General features: G+C 32.9%; 9 non-coding genes across 9 annotated transcripts; all 9 read right to left on the reverse strand.

Annotated features, from left to right (window-relative positions):
- Positions 1-85: 85 nt before the first annotated feature.
- Positions 86-157, reverse strand: TRNAP-CGG (transfer RNA proline (anticodon CGG)). The gene has a single exon. It is a non-coding gene; the product is annotated as a tRNA-Pro (tRNA).
- A 2,492-nt stretch (positions 158-2,649) lies between these two features.
- On the reverse strand, positions 2,650-2,721 carry TRNAP-CGG (transfer RNA proline (anticodon CGG)). The gene has a single exon. It is a non-coding gene; the product is annotated as a tRNA-Pro (tRNA).
- Positions 2,722-3,938: 1,217 nt separating this feature from the next.
- Positions 3,939-4,010, reverse strand: TRNAP-CGG (transfer RNA proline (anticodon CGG)). The gene has a single exon. It is a non-coding gene; the product is annotated as a tRNA-Pro (tRNA).
- Positions 4,011-5,227: 1,217 nt separating this feature from the next.
- TRNAP-CGG (transfer RNA proline (anticodon CGG)) lies at positions 5,228-5,299 on the reverse strand. Its single transcript has one exon. It is a non-coding gene; the product is annotated as a tRNA-Pro (tRNA).
- Positions 5,300-6,502: 1,203 nt separating this feature from the next.
- On the reverse strand, positions 6,503-6,574 carry TRNAP-CGG (transfer RNA proline (anticodon CGG)). Its single transcript has one exon. It is a non-coding gene; the product is annotated as a tRNA-Pro (tRNA).
- A 1,203-nt stretch (positions 6,575-7,777) lies between these two features.
- TRNAP-CGG (transfer RNA proline (anticodon CGG)) lies at positions 7,778-7,849 on the reverse strand. The gene has a single exon. It is a non-coding gene; the product is annotated as a tRNA-Pro (tRNA).
- A 1,217-nt stretch (positions 7,850-9,066) lies between these two features.
- TRNAP-CGG (transfer RNA proline (anticodon CGG)) lies at positions 9,067-9,138 on the reverse strand. The gene has a single exon. It is a non-coding gene; the product is annotated as a tRNA-Pro (tRNA).
- A 1,203-nt stretch (positions 9,139-10,341) lies between these two features.
- On the reverse strand, positions 10,342-10,413 carry TRNAP-CGG (transfer RNA proline (anticodon CGG)). Its single transcript has one exon. It is a non-coding gene; the product is annotated as a tRNA-Pro (tRNA).
- A 1,203-nt stretch (positions 10,414-11,616) lies between these two features.
- TRNAP-CGG (transfer RNA proline (anticodon CGG)) lies at positions 11,617-11,688 on the reverse strand. Its single transcript has one exon. It is a non-coding gene; the product is annotated as a tRNA-Pro (tRNA).
- Between the last annotated feature and the right edge of the window lie 5,553 nt (positions 11,689-17,241).

Consider the following 17,241-nt stretch of genomic DNA (forward strand, 5'->3'; position numbering starts at 1 on the left):
AGTTTTGAAAAAACAACATTCAGTTGAAATTCACTCAGGACATTGACTACAATGCAAACAACCATTGCAAAGAATCTGAAAAATTGGGCTCGTCCGGGATTTGAACCCGGGACTTCTCGCACCCGAAGCGAGAATCATACCCCTAGACCAACGAGCCACCTACCTGAAGATTCTTCTTTTGATTTTTCAATTGATTTTAAGAAAATAGCTTTTTGTTTTTAAAACACCATATACATTTATGTAAAAATTAATTTGTAGAATAAATAAAATATTTCCTTATGGTCCAGTAGATAGTTTTCTAAGGTATGCATATAGGAAAAGTGCAGGGACAAGATTTGTGAGTGCCTACAGAGTTTGGACTTCTCTCATGGACGAAGCTAAAGACTAGTCATATGCATTGTACAAATCATGCTTCCAGACACAGAAGAAAGGCAAAAGAATACCTTGCAATTTCATTTTTGAACTTTTTGTGTTTCAAAGTGAGACTATTCTTTTAAAACATTCAAAGCTATCTAGACAGAAGGGAACCTGCAGTTTTCCTGATATACCACAATACAGTTGAAATTTTAATAAGTATGCTCTTATTTGTAGTACAACTAAAATGTTTCCGTAAGATTCTATTGATAGTTTTCTATGTGTGCTTATTTGGAAAGTGCAGTGACAAGATATAAAAATGGCTACAGAGTTTGGACTTGTCTGATCGATAAAACCCAAGACTTGTAAAAAGCTATGTGTAAATCATGCATAAATAGAAGAAAGGCAATAGGAAAATGATGAAGGCAAGATTCATAAGTATGTACAAATTCTATTGGGAGTATGGCAAAAACAAAACTCAGTTGATGCTATTGACTTAGCCAGTTGAGAAAATCAGATATATATAAACCATGAGATGCACCGTAAAAAGAAAGAGAGGGCTCGTCAGGGAATTGAACCAGGGACCTGTCGCACCCAAAACGAAAATCATAGAATCATCAAGTAAGCATGTTTTATTTGATATCTTAACCAATTTTATGTGAAAATTATATTATTTTAAAGCAGTCACTAATGTGTACAAGGAGGAAATATTAGTATAAATAAAATATTTCCTAATAGTCAATAATTTTCTAAGTATACTTGCTTGAAAATTGCTGTGCAAAGTTTTATGATGCCCAGCAGAGTTTTTCTGATGGATAAAACCCAAGACATGTCACATGCTGTGTGCAGATAAGTACTTACAAATAATTTTAGCAGTTTGACAAAAAACAAAATTCAATTGTGCAAATTAGTAAATACAATCTATTTTGAGAGTTTTGAAAAAACAACATTCAGTTGAAATTCACTCAGGAAATTGACTACAATAAGATAATAGAACAATTTCAAAGAATCTGAAAATTTGGGCTCGTCCGGGATTTGAACCCGGGACCTCTCGCACCCGAAGCGAGACCAACGAGCCACCTACCTGAAGATTTTTCTTTGGATTTTTCAATTGATTTTAAGAAAATAGCTTTTTGTTTTTAAAACACCATATACATTTATGTAAAAATTAATTTGTAGAATAAATAAAATATTTCCTTATGGTCCAGTAGATAGTTTTCTAAGGTATGCATATAGGAAAAGTGCAGGGACAAGATTTGTGAGTGCCTACAGAGTTTGGACTTCTCTCATGGACGAAGCTAAAGACTAGTCATAAGCATTGTACAAATCATGCTTCCAGACACAGAAGAAAAGCAAAAGAATACCTTGCAATTTCATTTTTGAACTTTTTGTGTTTCAAAGTGAGACTATTCTTTTAAAACATTCAAAGCTATCTAGACAGAAGGGAACCTGCAGTTTTCCTGATATACCACAATACGGTTGAAATTTTAATAAGTATGCTCTTATTTGTAGTACAACTAAAATGTTTCCGTAAGATTCTATTGATAGTTTTCTATGTGTGCTTATTTGGAAAGTGCAGTGACAAGATATAAAAATGGCTACAGAGTTTGGACTTGTCTGATCGATAAAACCCAAGACTTGTAAAAAGCTATGTGTAAATCATGCATAAATAGAAGAAAGGCAATAGGAAAATGATGAAGGCAAGATTCATAAGTATGTACAAATTCTATTGGGAGTATGGCAAAAACAAAACTCAGTTGATGCTATTGACTTAGCCAATTGAGAAAATCAGATATATATAAACCATGAGATGCACCGTAAAAAGAAAGAGAGTGCTCGTCAGGGAATTGAACCAGGGACCTGTCGCGCCCAAAGCGAAAATCATAGAATCATCAAGTAAGCATGTTTTATTTGATATCTTAACCAATTTTATGTGAAAATTATATTATTTTAAAGCAGTCACTAATGTGTACAAGGAGGAAATATTAGCATAAATAAAATATTTCCTAATAGTCAATAATTTTCTAAGTATACTTGCTTGAAAATTGCTGTACAAAGTTTTATGATGCCCAGCAGAGTTTTTCTGATGGATAAAACCCAAGACATGTCACATGCTGTGTGCAGATAAGTACTTACAAATAATTTTAGCAGTTTGACAAAAAACAAAATTCAATTGTGCAAATTAGTAAATACAATCTATTTTGAGAGTTTTGAAAAAACAACATTCATTTGAAATTCACTCAGGAAATTGACTACAATAAGATAATAGAACCATTTCAAAGAATCTGAAAATTTGGGCTCATCCGGGATTTGAACCCGGGACCTCTCGCACCCGAAGCGAGAATCATACCCCTAGACCAACGAGCCTCCTACCTGAAGATTTTTCTTTGGATTTTTCAATTGATTTTAAGAAAATAGCTTTTTGTTTTTAAAACACCATATACATTTATGTAAAAATTAATTTGTAGAATAAATAAAATATTTCCTTATGGTCCAGTAGATAGTTTTCTAAGGTATGCATAAAGGAAAAGTGCAGGGACAAGATTTGTGAGTGCCTACAGAGTTTGGACTTCTCTCATGGACGAAGCTAAAGGCTTGTCATATGCAATGTACAAATCATGCTTCCAGACACAGAAGAAAGGCAAAAGAATACCTTGCAATTTCATTTTTGAACTTTTTGTGTTTCAAAGTGAGACTATTCTTTTAAAACATTCAAAGCTATCTAGACAGAAGGGAACCTGCAGTTTTCCTGATATACCACAATACGGTTGAAATTTTAATAAGTATGCTCTTATTTGTAGTATAACTAAAATGTTTCCGTAAGATTCTATTGATAGTTTTCTATGTGTGCTTATTTGGAAAGTGCAGTGACAAGATATAAAAATGGCTACAGAGTTTCGACTTGTCTGATCAATAAAACCCAAGACTTGTAAAAAGCTATGTGTAAATCATGCATAAATAGAAGAAAGGCAATAGGAAAATGATGAAGGCAAGATTCATAAGTATGTACAAATTCTATTGGGAGTATGGCAAAAACAAAACTCAGTTGATGCTATTGACTTAGCCAATTGAGAAAATCAGATATATATAAACCATGAGATGCACGGTAAAAAAAAAGAGAGGGCTAGTCAGGGAATTGAACCAGGGACCTGTCGCGCCCAAAGCGAAAATCATAGAATCATCAAGTAAGCATGTTTTATTTGATATCTTAACTGTTTTTATGTGAAAATTATATTATTTTAAAGCAGTCACTAATGTGTACAAGGAGGAAATATTAGCATAAATAAAATATTTCCTAATAGTCAATAATTTTCTAAGTATACTTGCTTGAAAATTGCTGTACAAAGTTTTATGATGCCCAGCAGAGTTTTTCTGATGGATAAAACCCAAGGCATGTCACATGCTGTGTGCAGATAAGTACTTACAAATAATTTTAGCAGTTTGACAAAAAACAAAATTCAATTGTGCAAATTAGTAAATACAATCTATTTTGAGAGTTTTGAAAAAACAACATTCAGTTGAAATTCACTCAGGACATTGACTACAATAAGATAATACAACCATTGCAAAGAATCTGAAAAATTGGGCTCGTCCGGGATTTGAACCCAGGACTTCTCGCACCCGAAGCGAGAATCATACCCCTAGACCAACGAGCCACCTACCTGAAGATTCTTCTTTTGATTTTTCAATTGATTTTAAGAAAATAGCTTTTTGTTTTTAAAACACCATATACATTTATGTAAAAATTAATTTGTAGAATAAATAAAATATTTCCTTATGGTCCAGTAGATAGTTTTCTAAGGTATGCATATAGGAAAAGTGCAGGGACAAGATTTGTGAGTGCCTACAGAGTTTGGACTTCTCTCATGGACGAAGCTAAAGACTAGTCATAAGCATTGTACAAATCATGCTTCCAGACACAGAAGAAAAGCAAAAGAATACCTTGCAATTTCATTTTTGAACTTTTTGTGTTTCAAAGTGAGACTATTCTTTTAAAACATTCAAAGCTATCTAGACAGAAGGGAACCTGCAGTTTTCCTGATATACCACAATACGGTTGAAATTTTAATAAGTATGCTCTTATTTGTAGTACAACTAAAATGTTTCCGTAAGATTCTATTGATAGTTTTCTATGTGTGCTTATTTGGAAAGTGCAGTGACAAGATATAAAAATGGCTACAGAGTTTGGACTTGTCTGATCGATAAAACCCAAGACTTGTAAAAAGCTATGTGTAAATCATGCATAAATAGAAGAAAGGCAATAGGAAAATGATGAAGGCAAGATTCATAAGTATGTACAAATTCTATTGGGAGTATGGCAAAAACAAAACTCAGTTGATGCTATTGACTTAGCCAATTGAGAAAATCAGATATATATAAACCATGAGATGCACCGTAAAAAGAAAGAGAGGGCTCGTCAGGGAATTGAACCAGGGACCTGTCGCGCCCAAAGCGAAAATCATAGAATCATCAAGTAAGCATGTTTTATTTGATATCTTAACCAATTTTATGTGAAAATTATATTATTTTAAAGCAGTCACTAATGTGTACAAGGAGGAAATATTAGCATAAATAAAATATTTCCTAATAGTCAATAATTTTCTAAGTATACTTGCTTGAAAATTGCTGTACAAAGTTTTATGATGCCCAGCAGAGTTTTTCTGATGGATAAAACCCAAGACATGTCACATGCTGTGTGCAGATAAGTACTTACAAATAATTTTAGCAGTTTGACAAAAAACAAAATTCAATTGTGCAAATTAGTAAATACAATCTATTTTGAGAGTTTTGAAAAAACAACATTCATTTGAAATTCACTCAGGAAATTGACTACAATAAGATAATAGAACCATTTCAAAGAATCTGAAAATTTGGGTTCGTCCGGGATTTGAACCCGGGACCTCTCGCACCCGAAGCGAGAATCATACCCCTAGACCAACGAGCCACCTACCTGAAGGTTTTTCTTTGAATTTTCAATTGATTTTTAGAAAATAGCTTTTTGATTTTAAAACACCATATACATTTATGTAAAAATTAACTTGTAGAATAAATAAAATATTTCCTTATGGTCCAGTAGATAGTTTTCTAAGGTATGCATATAGGAAAAGTGCAGGGACAAGATTTGTGAGTGCTTACAGAGTTTGGACTTCTCTCATGGACGAAGCTAAAGACTTGTCATATGCAATGTACAAATCATGCTTCCAGACACAGAAGAAAGGCAAAAGAATACCTTGCAATTTCATTTTTGAACTTTTTGTGTTTCAAAGTGAGACTATTCTTTTAAAACATTCAAAGCTATCTAGACAGAAGGGAACCTGCAGTTTTCCTGATATACCACAATACGGTTGAAATTTTAATAAGTATGCTCTTATTTGTAGTACAACTAAAATGTTTCCGTAAGATTCTATTGATAGTTTTCTATGTGTGCTTATTTGGAAAGTGCAGTGACAAGATATAAAAATGGCTACAGAGTTTTGACTTGTCTGATCGATAAAACCCAAGACTTGTAAAAAGCTATGTGTAAATCATGCATAAATAGAAGAAAGGCAATAGGAAAATGATGAAGGCAAGATTCATAAGTATGTACAAATTCTATTGGGAGTATGGCAAAAACAAAACTCAGTTGATGCTATTGACTTAGCCAATTGAGAAAATCAGATATATATAAACCATGAGATGCACCGTGAAAAGAAAGAGAGGGCTCGTCAGGGAATTGAACCAGGGAACTGTCGCGCCCAAAACGAAAATCATAGAATCATCAAGTAAGCATGTTTTATTTGATATCTTAACCAATTTTATGTGAAAATTACATTATTTTAAAGCAGTCACTAATGTGTACAAGGAGGAAATATTAGCATAAATAAAATATTTCCTAATAGTCTATAATTTTCTAAGTATACTTGCTTGAAAATTGCTGTACAAAGTTTTATGATGCCTAGCAGAGTTTTTCTGATGGATAAAACCCAAGACATGTCACATGCTGTGTGCAGATAAGTACTTACAAATAATTTTAGCAGTTTGACAAAAAACAAAATTCAATTGTGCAAATTAGTAAATACAATCTATTTTGAGAGTTTTGAAAAAACAACATTCATTTGAAATTCACTACAATAAGATAATAGAACCATTTCAAAGAATCTGAAAATTTGGGCTCGTCCGGGATTTGAACCAGGGACCTCTCGCACCCGAAGCGAGAATCATACCCCTAGACCAACGAGCCACCTACCTGAAGATTTTTCTTTGAATTTTCAATTGATTTTTAGAAAATAGCTTTTTGTTTTTAAAACACCATATACATTTATGTAAAAATTAACTTGTAGAATAAATAAAATATTTCCTTATGGTCCAGTAGATAGCTTTCTAAGGTATGCATATAGGAAAAGTGCAGGGACAAGATTTGTGAGTGCCTACAGAGTTTGGACTTCTCTCATGGACGAAGCTAAAGACTAGTCATATGCATTGTACAAATCATGCTTCCAGACACAGAAGAAAGGCAAAAGAATACCTTGCAATTTCATTTTTGAACTTTTTGTGTTTCAAAGTGAGACTATTCTTTTAAAACATTCAAAGCTATCTAGACAGAAGGGAACCTGCAGTTTTCCTGATATACCACAATACGGTTGAAATTTTAATAAGTATGCTCTTATTTGTAGTACAACTAAAATGTTTCCGTAAGATTCTATTGATAGTTTTCTATGTGTGCTTATTTGGAAAGTGCAGTGACAAGATATAAAAATGGCTACAGAGTTTGGACTTGTCTGATTGATAAAACCCAAGACTTGTAAAAAGCTATGTGTAAATCATGCATAAATAGAAGAAAGGCAATAGGAAAATGATGAAGGCAAGATTCATAAGTATGTACAAATTCTATTGGGAGTATGGCAAAAACAAAACTCAGTTGATGCTATTGACTTAGCCAGTTGAGAAAATCAGATATATATAAACCATGAGATGCACCGTAAAAAGAAAGAGAGGGCTCGTCAGGGAATTGAACCAGGGACCTGTCGCGCCCAAAACAAAAATCATAGAATCATCAAGTAAGCATGTTTTATTTGATATCTTAACCAATTTTATGTGAAAATTATATTATTTTAAAGCAGTCACTAATGTGTACAAGGAGGAAATATTAGCATAAATAAAATATTTCCTAATAGTCAATAATTTTCTAAGTATACTTGCTTGAAAATTGCTGTGCAAAGTTTTATGATGCCCAGCAGAGTTTTTCTGATGGATAAAACCCAAGACATGTCACATGCTGTGTGCAGATAAGTACTTACAAATAATTTTAGCAGTTTGACAAAAAACAAAATTCAATTGTGCAAATTAGTAAATACAATCTATTTTGAGAGTTTTGAAAAAACAACATTCATTTGAAATTCACTACAATAAGATAATAGAACCATTTCAAAGAATCTGAAAATTTGGGCTCATCCGGGATTTGAACCCGGGACCTCTCGCACCCGAAGCGAGAATCATACCCCTAGACCAACGAGCCACCTACCTGAAGATTTTTCTTTGGATTTTTCAATTGATTTTTAGAAAATAGCTTTTTGTTTTTAAAACACCATATACATTTATGTAATAATTAACTTGTAGAATAAATAAAATATTTCCTTATGGTCCAGTAGATAGTTTTCTAAGGTATGCATATAGGAAAAGTGCAGGGACAAGATTTGTGAGTGCCTACAGAGTTTGGACTTCTCTCATGGACGAAGCTAATGACTAGTCATATGCATTGTACAAATCATGCTTCCAGACACAGAAGAAAGGCAAAAGAATACCTTGCAATTTCATTTTTGAACTTTTTGTGTTTCAAAGTGAGACTATTCTTTTAAAACATTCAAAGCTATCTAGACAGAAGGGAACCTGCAGTTTTCCTGATATACCACAATACGGTTGAAATTTTAATAAGTATGCTCTTATTTGTAGTACAACTAAAATGTTTCCGTAAGATTCTATTGATAGTTTTCTATGTGTGCTTATTTGGAAAGTGCAGTGACAAGATATAAAAATGGCTACAGAGTTTGGACTTGTCTGATCGATAAAACCCAAGACTTGTAAAAAGCTATGTGTAAATCATGCATAAATAGAAGAAAGGCAATAGGAAAATGATGAAGGCAAGATTCATAAGTATGTACAAATTCTATTGGGAGTATGGCAAAAACAAAACTCAGTTGATGCTATTGACTTAGCCAATTGAGAAAATCAGATATATATAAACCATGAGATGCACCGTAAAAAGAAAGAGAGGGCTCGACAGGGAATTGAACCAGGTACCTGTCGCGCCCAAAACGAAAATCATAGAATCATCAAGTAAGCATGTTTTATTTGATATCTTAACCAATTTTATGTGAAAATTATATTATTTTAAAGCAGTCACTAATGTGTACAAGGAGGAAATATTAGCATAAATAAAATATTTCCTAATAGTCAATAATTTTCTAAGTATACTTGCTTGAAAATTGCTGTACAAAGTTTTATGATGCCCAGCAGAGTTTTTCTGATGGATAAAACCCAAGACATGTCACATGCTGTGTGCAGATAAGTACTTACAAATAATTTTAGCAGTTTGACAAAAAACAAAATTCAATTGTGCAAATTAGTAAATACAATCTATTTTGAGAGTTTTGAAAAAACAACATTCATTTGAAATTCACTCAGGAAATTGACTACAATAAGATAATAGAACCATTTCAAAGAATCTGAAAATTTGGGCTCGTCCGGGATTTGAACCCGGGACCTCTCGCACCCGAAGCGAGAATCATACCCCTAGACCAACGAGCCACCTACCTGAAGATTTTTCTTTGAATTTTCAATTGATTTTTAGAAAATAGCTTTTTGTTTTTAAAACACCATATACATTTATGTAAAAATTAACTTGTAGAATAAATAAAATATTTCCTTATGGTCCAGTAGATAGTTTTCTAAGGTATGCATATAGGAAAAGTGCAGGGACAAGATTTGTGAGTGCCTACAGAGTTTGGACTTCTCTCATGGACGAAGCTAAAGACTAGTCATATGCATTGTACAAATCATGCTTCCAGACACAGAAGAAAGGCAAAAGAATACCTTGCAATTTCATTTTTGAACTTTTTGTGTTTCAAAGTGAGACTATTCTTTTAAAACATTCAAAGCTATCTAGACAGAAGGGAACCTGCAGTTTTCCTGATATACCACAATACAGTTGAAATTTTAATAAGTATGCTCTTATTTGTAGTACAACTAAAATGTTTCCGTAAGATTCTATTGATAGTTTTCTATGTGTGCTTATTTGGAAAGTGCAGTGACAAGATATAAAAATGGCTACAGAGTTTGGACTTGTCTGATCGATAAAACCCAAGACTTGTAAAAAGCTATGTGTAAATCATGCATAAATAGAAGAAAGGCAATAGGAAAATGATGAAGGCAAGATTCATAAGTATGTACAAATTCTATTGGGAGTATGGCAAAAACAAAACTCAGTTGATGCTATTGACTTAGCCAATTGAGAAAATCAGATATATATAAACCATGAGATGCACCGTAAAAAGAAAGAGAGGGCTCGTCAGGGAATTGAACCAGGTACCTGTCGCGCCCAAAACGAAAATCATAGAATCATCAAGTAAGCATGTTTTATTTGATATCTTAACCAATTTTATGTGAAAATTATATTATTTTAAAGCAGTCACTAATGTGTACAAGGAGGAAATATTAGCATAAATAAAATATTTCCTAATAGTCAATAATTTTCTAAGTATACTTGCTTGAAAATTGCTGTACAAAGTTTTATGATGCCCAGCAGAGTTTTTCTGATGGATAAAACCCAAGACATGTCACATGCTGTGTGCAGATAAGTACTTACAAATAATTTTAGCAGTTTGACAAAAAACAAAATTCAATTGTGCAAATTAGTAAATACAATCTATTTTGAGAGTTTTGAAAAAACAACATTCATTTGAAATTCACTACAATAAGATAATAGAACCATTTCAAAGAATCTGAAAGTTTGGGCTCGTCCGGGATTTGAACCCGGGACCTCTCGCACCCGAAGCGAGAATCATACCCCTAGACCAACGAGCCACCTACCTGAAGATTTTTCTTTGAATTTTCAATTGATTTTTAGAAAATAGCTTTTTGTTTTTAAAACACCATATACATTTATGTAAAAATTAACTTGTAGAATAAATAAAATATTTCCTTATGGTATAGTAGATAGCTTTCTAAGGTATGCATATAGGAAAAGTGCAGGGACAAGATTTGTGAGTGCCTACAGAGTTTGGACTTCTCTCATGGACGAAGCTAAAGACTAGTCATATGCATTGTACAAATCATGCTTCCAGACACAGAAGAAAGGCAAAAGAATACCTTGCAATTTCATTTTTGAACTTTTTGTGTTTCAAAGTGAGACTATTCTTTTAAAACATTCAAAGCTATCTAGACAGAAGGGAACCTGCAGTTTTCCTGATATACCACAATACGGTTGAAATTTTAATAAGTATGCTCTTATTTGTAGTACAACTAAAATGTTTCCGTAAGATTCTATTGATAGTTTTCTATGTGTGCTTATTTGGAAAGTGCAGTGACAAGATATAAAAATGGCTACAGAGTTTGGACTTGTCTGATCGATAAAACCCAAGACTTGTAAAAAGCTATGTGTAAATCATGCATAAATAGAAGAAAGGCAATAGGAAAATGATGAAGGCAAGATTCATAAGTATGTACAAATTCTATTGGGAGTATGGCAAAAACAAAACTCAGTTGATGCTATTGACTTAGCCAGTTGAGAAAATCAGACATATATAAACCATGAGATGCACCGTAAAAAGAAAGAGAGGGCTCGTCAGGGAATTGAACCAGGGACCTGTCGCGCCCAAAACAAAAATCATAGAATCATCAAGTAAGCATGTTTTATTTGATATCTTAACCAATTTTATGTGAAAATTATATTATTTTAAAGCAGTCACTAATGTGTACAAGGAGGAAATATTAGCATAAATAAAATATTTCCTAATAGTCAATAATTTTCTAAGTATACTTGCTTGAAAATTGCTGTGCAAAGTTTTATGATGCCCAGCAGAGTTTTTCTGATGGATAAAACCCAAGACATGTCACATGCTGTGTGCAGATAAGTACTTACAAATAATTTTAGCAGTTTGACAAAAAACAAAATTCAATTGTGCAAATTAGTAAATACAATCTATTTTGAGAGTTTTGAAAAAACAACATTCATTTGAAATTCACTACAATAAGATAATAGAACCATTTCAAAGAATCTGAAAATTTGGGCTCGTCCGGGATTTGAACCCGGGACCTCTCGCACCCGAAGCGAGAATCATACCCCTAGACCAACGAGCCACCTACCTGAAGATTTTTCTTTGGATTTTTCAATTGATTTTTAGAAAATAGCTTTTTGTTTTTAAAACACCATATACATTTATGTAATAATTAACTTGTAGAATAAATAAAATATTTCCTTATGGTCCAGTAGATAGTTTTCTAAGGTATGCATATAGGAAAAGTGCAGGGACAAGATTTGTGAGTGCCTACAGAGTTTGGACTTCTCTCATGGACGAAGCTAAAGACTAGTCATATGCATTGTACAAATCATGCTTCCAGACACAGAAGAAAGGCAAAAGAATACCTTGCAATTTCATTTTTGAACTTTTTGTGTTTCAAAGTGAGACTATTCTTTTAAAACATTCAAAGCTATCTAGACAGAAGGGAACCTGCAGTTTTCCTGATATACCACAATACGGTTGAAATTTTAATAAGTATGCTCTTATTTGTAGTACAACTAAAATGTTTCCGTAAGATTCTATTGATAGTTTTCTATGTGTGCTTATTTGGAAAGTGCAGTGACAAGATATAAAAATGGCTACAGAGTTTGGACTTGTCTGATCGATAAAACCCAAGACTTGTAAAAAGCTATGTGTAAATCATGCATAAATAGAAGAAAGGCAATAGGAAAATGATGAAGGCAAGATTCATAAGTATGTACAAATTCTATTGGGAGTATGGCAAAAACAAAACTCAGTTGATGCTATTGACTTAGCCAATTGAGAAAATCAGATATATATAAACCATGAGATGCACCGTAAAAAGAAAGAGAGGGCTCGTCAGGGAATTGAACCAGGTACCTGTCGCGCCCAAAACGAAAATCATAGAATCATCAAGTAAGCATGTTTTATTTGATATCTTAACCAATTTTATGTGAAAATTATATTATTTTAAAGCAGTCACTAATGTGTACAAGGAGGAAATATTAGCATAAATAAAATATTTCCTAATAGTCAATAATTTTCTAAGTATACTTGCTTGAAAATTGCTGTACAAAGTTTTATGATGCCCAGCAGAGTTTTTCTGATGGATAAAACCCAAGACATGTCACATGCTGTGTGCAGATAAGTACTTACAAATAATTTTAGCAGTTTGACAAAAAACAAAATTCAATTGTGCAAATTAGTAAATACAATCTATTTTGAGAGTTTTGAAAAAACAACATTCATTTGAAATTCACTCAGGAAATTGACTACAATAAGATAATAGAACCATTTCAAAGAATCTGAAAATTTGGGCTCGTCCTGGATTTTAACCCGGGACCTCTCGCACCCGAAGCGGGAATCATACCCCTAGACTAACGAGCCACCTACCTGAAGATTTTTCTTTGAATTTTCAATTGATTTTTAGAAATTAGCTTTTTGATTTTAAAACACCATATACATTTATGTAAAAATTAACTTGTAGAATAAATAAAATATTTCCTTATGGTCCAGTAGATAGTTTTCTAAGGTATGCATATAGGAAAAGTGCAGGGACAAGATTTGTGAGTGCCTACAGAGTTTGGACTTCTCTCATGGACGAAGCTAAAGACTAGTCATATGCATTGTACAAATCATGCTTCCAGACACAGAAGAAAGGCAAAAGAATACCTTGCAATTTCATTTTTGAAATTTTTGTGTTTCAAAGTGAGACTATTCTTTTAAAACATTCAAAGCTATCTAGACAGAAGGGAACCTGCAGTTTTCCTGATATACCACAATACGGTTGAAATTTTAATAAGTATGCTCTTATTTGTAGTACAACTAAAATGTTTCCGTAAGATTCTATTGATAGTTTTCTATGTGTGCTTATTTGGAAAGTGCAGTGACAAGATATAAAAATGGCTACAGAGTTTGGACTTTTCTGATCGATAAAACCCAAGACTTGTAAAAAGCTATGTGTAAATTATGCATAAATAGAAGAAAGGCAATAGGAAAATGATGAAGGCAAGATTCATAAGTATGTACAAATTCTATTGGGAGTATGGCAAAAACAAAACTCAGTTGATGCTATTGACTTAGCCAATTGAGAAAATCAGATATATATAAACCATGAGATGCACCGTAAAAAGAAAGAGAGGGCTCGTCAGGGAATTGAACCAGGTACCTGTCGCGCCCAAAACGAAAATCATAGAATCATCAAGTAAGCATGTTTTATGTAAAAATTAACTTGTAGAATAAATAAAATATTTCCTTATGGTCCAGTAGATAGTTTTCTAAGGTATGCATATAGGAAAAGTGCAGGGACAAGATTTGTGAGTGCCTACAGAGTTTGGACTTCTCTCATGGACGAAGCTAAAGACTAGTCATATGCATTGTACAAATCATGCTTCCAGACACAGAAGAAAGGCAAAAGAATACCTTGCAATTTCATTTTTGAACTTTTTGTGTTTCAAAGTGAGACTATTCTTTTAAAACATTCAAAGCTATCTAGACAGAAGGGAACCTGCAGTTTTCCTGATATACCACAATATGGTTGAAATTTTAATAAGTATGCTCTTATTTGTAGTACAACTAAAATGTTTCCGTAAGATTCTATTGATAGTTTTCTATGTGTGCTTATTTGGAAAGTGCAGTGACAAGATATAAAAATGGCTACAGAGTTTGGACTTGTCTGATCGATAAAACCCAAGACTTGTAAAAAGCTATGTGTAAATCATGCATAAATAGAAGAAAGGCAATAGGAAAATGATGAAGGCAAGATTCATAAGTATGTACAAATTCTATTGGGAGTATGGCAAAAACAAAACTCAGTTGATGCTATTGACTTAGCCAGTTGAGAAAATCAGATATATATAAACCATGAGATGCACCGTAAAAAGAAAGAGAGGGCTCGTCAGGGAATTGAACCAGGGACCTGTCGCGCCCAAAACAAAAATCATAGAATCATCAAGTAAGCATGTTTTATTTGATATCTTAACCAATTTTATGTGAAAATTATATTATTTTAAAGCAGTCACTAATGTGTACAAGGAGGAAATATTAGTATAAATAAAATATTTCCTAATAGTCAATAATTTTCTAAGTATACTTGCTTGAAAATTGCTGTGCAAAGTTTTATGATGCCCAGCAGAGTTTTTCTGATGGATAAAACCCAAGACATGTCACATGCTGTGTGCAGATAAGTACTTACAAATAATTTTAGCAGTTTGACAAAAAACAAAATTCAATTGTGCAAATTAGTAAATACAATCTATTTTGAGAGTTTTGAAAAAACAACATTCAGTTGAAATTCACTCAGGAAATTGACTACAATAAGATAATAGAACCATTTCAAAGAATCTGAAAATTTGGGCTCGTCCGGGATTTGAACCCGGGACCTCTCGCACCCTAAGCGAGACCAACGAGCCACCTACCTGAAGATTTTTCTTTGGATTTTTCAATTGATTTTAAGAAAATAGCTTTTTGTTTTTAAAACACCATATACATTTATGTAAAAATTAATTTGTAGAATAAATAAAATATTTCCTTATGGTCCAGTAGATAGTTTTCTAAGGTATGCATATAGGAAAAGTGCAGGGACAAGATTTGTGAGTACCTACAGAGTTTGGACTTCTCTCATGGACGAAGCTAAAGACTTGTCATATGCATTGTACAAATCATGCTTCCAGACACAGAATAAAGGCAAAAGAATACCTTGCAATTTCATTTTTGAACTTTTTGTGTTTCAAAGTGAGACTATTCTTTTAAAACATTCAAAGCTATCTAGACAGAAGGGAACCTGCAGTTTTCCTGATATACCACAATACGGTTGAAATTTTAATAAGTATGCTCTTATTTGTAGTACAACTAAAATGTTTCCGTAAGATTCTATTGATAGTTTTCTATGTGTGCTTATTTGGAAAGTGCAGTGACAAGATATAAAAATGGCTACAGAGTTTGGACTTGTCTGATCGATAAAACCCAAGACTTGTAAAAAGCTATGTGTAAATCATGCATAAATAGAAGAAAGGCAATAGGAAAATGATGAAGGCAAGATTCATAAGTATGTACAAATTCTATTGGGAGTATGGCAAAAACAAAACTCAGTTGATGCTATTGACTTAGCCAGTTGAGAAAATCAGATATATATAAACCATGAGATGCACCGTAAAAAGAAAGAGAGGGCTCGTCAGGGAATTGAACCAGGGACCTGTCGCGCCCAAAACAAAAATCATAGAATCATCAAGTAAGCATGTTTTATTTGATATCTTAACCAATTTTATGTGAAAATTATATTATTTTAAAGCAGTCACTAATGTGTACAAGGAGGAAATATTAGCATAAATAAAATATTTCCTAATAGTCAATAATTTCCTAAGTATACTTGCTTGAAAATTGCTGTGCAAAGTTTTATGATGCCCAGCAGAGTTTTTCTGATGGATAAAACCCAAGACATGTCACATGCTGTGTGCAGATAAGTACTTACAAATAATTTTAGCAGTTTGACAAAAAACAAAATTCAATTGTGCAAATTAGTAAATACAATCTATTTTGAGAGTTTTGAAAAAACAACATTCATTTGAAATTCACTACAATAAGATAATAGAACCATTTCAAAGAATCTGAAAATTTGGGCTCGTCCGGGATTTGAACCCGGGACCTCTCGCACCTGAAGCAAGAATCATACCCCTAGACCAACGAGCCACCTACCTGAAGATTTTTCTTTGGATTTTTCAATTGATTTTTAGAAAATAGCTTTTTGTTTTTAAAACACCATATACATTTATGTAATAATTAACTTGTAGAATAAATAAAATATTTCCTTATGGTCCAGTAGATAGTTTTCTAAGGTATGCATATAGGAAAAGTGCAGGGACAAGATTTGTGAGTGCCTACAGAGTTTGGACTTCTCTCATGGACGAAGCTAAAGACTAGTCATATGCATTGTACAAATCATGCTTCCAGACACAGAAGAAAGGCAAAAGAATACCTTGCAATTTCATTTTTGAACTTTTTGTGTTTCAAAGTGAGACTATTCTTTTAAAACATTCAAAGCTATCTAGACAGAAGGGAACCTGCAGTTTTCCTGATATACCACAATACGGTTGAAATTTTAATAAGTATGCTCTTATTTGTAGTACAACTAAAATGTTTCCGTAAGATTCTATTGATAGTTTTCTATGTGTGCTTATTTGGAAAGTGCAGTGACAAGATATAAAAATGGCTACAGAGTTTGGACTTGTCTGATCGATAAAACCCAAGACTTGTAAAAAGCTATGTGTAAATCATGCATAAATAGAAGAAAGGCAATAGGAAAATGATGAAGGCAAGATTCATAAGTATGTACAAATTCTATTGGGAGTATGGCAAAAACAAAACTCAGTTGATGCTATTGACTTAGCCAATTGAGAAAATCAGATATATATAAACCATGAGATGCACCGTAAAAAGAAAGAGAGGGCTCGACAGGGAATTGAACCAGGTACCTGTCGCGCCCAAAACGAAAATCATAGAATCATCAAGTAAGCATGTTTTATTTGATATCTTAACCAATTTTATGTGAAAATTATATTATTTTAAAGCAGTCACTAATGTGTACAAGGAGGAAATATTAGCATAAATAAAATATTTCCTAATAGTCAATAATTTTCTAAGTATACTTGCTTGA

The sequence above is a fragment of the Taudactylus pleione genome, unplaced genomic scaffold (genome assembly GCF_031769625.1).
Source record: "Taudactylus pleione unplaced genomic scaffold, aTauple2 ptg000192l, whole genome shotgun sequence".
Lineage (NCBI taxonomy): Eukaryota > Metazoa > Chordata > Amphibia > Anura > Myobatrachidae > Taudactylus > Taudactylus pleione.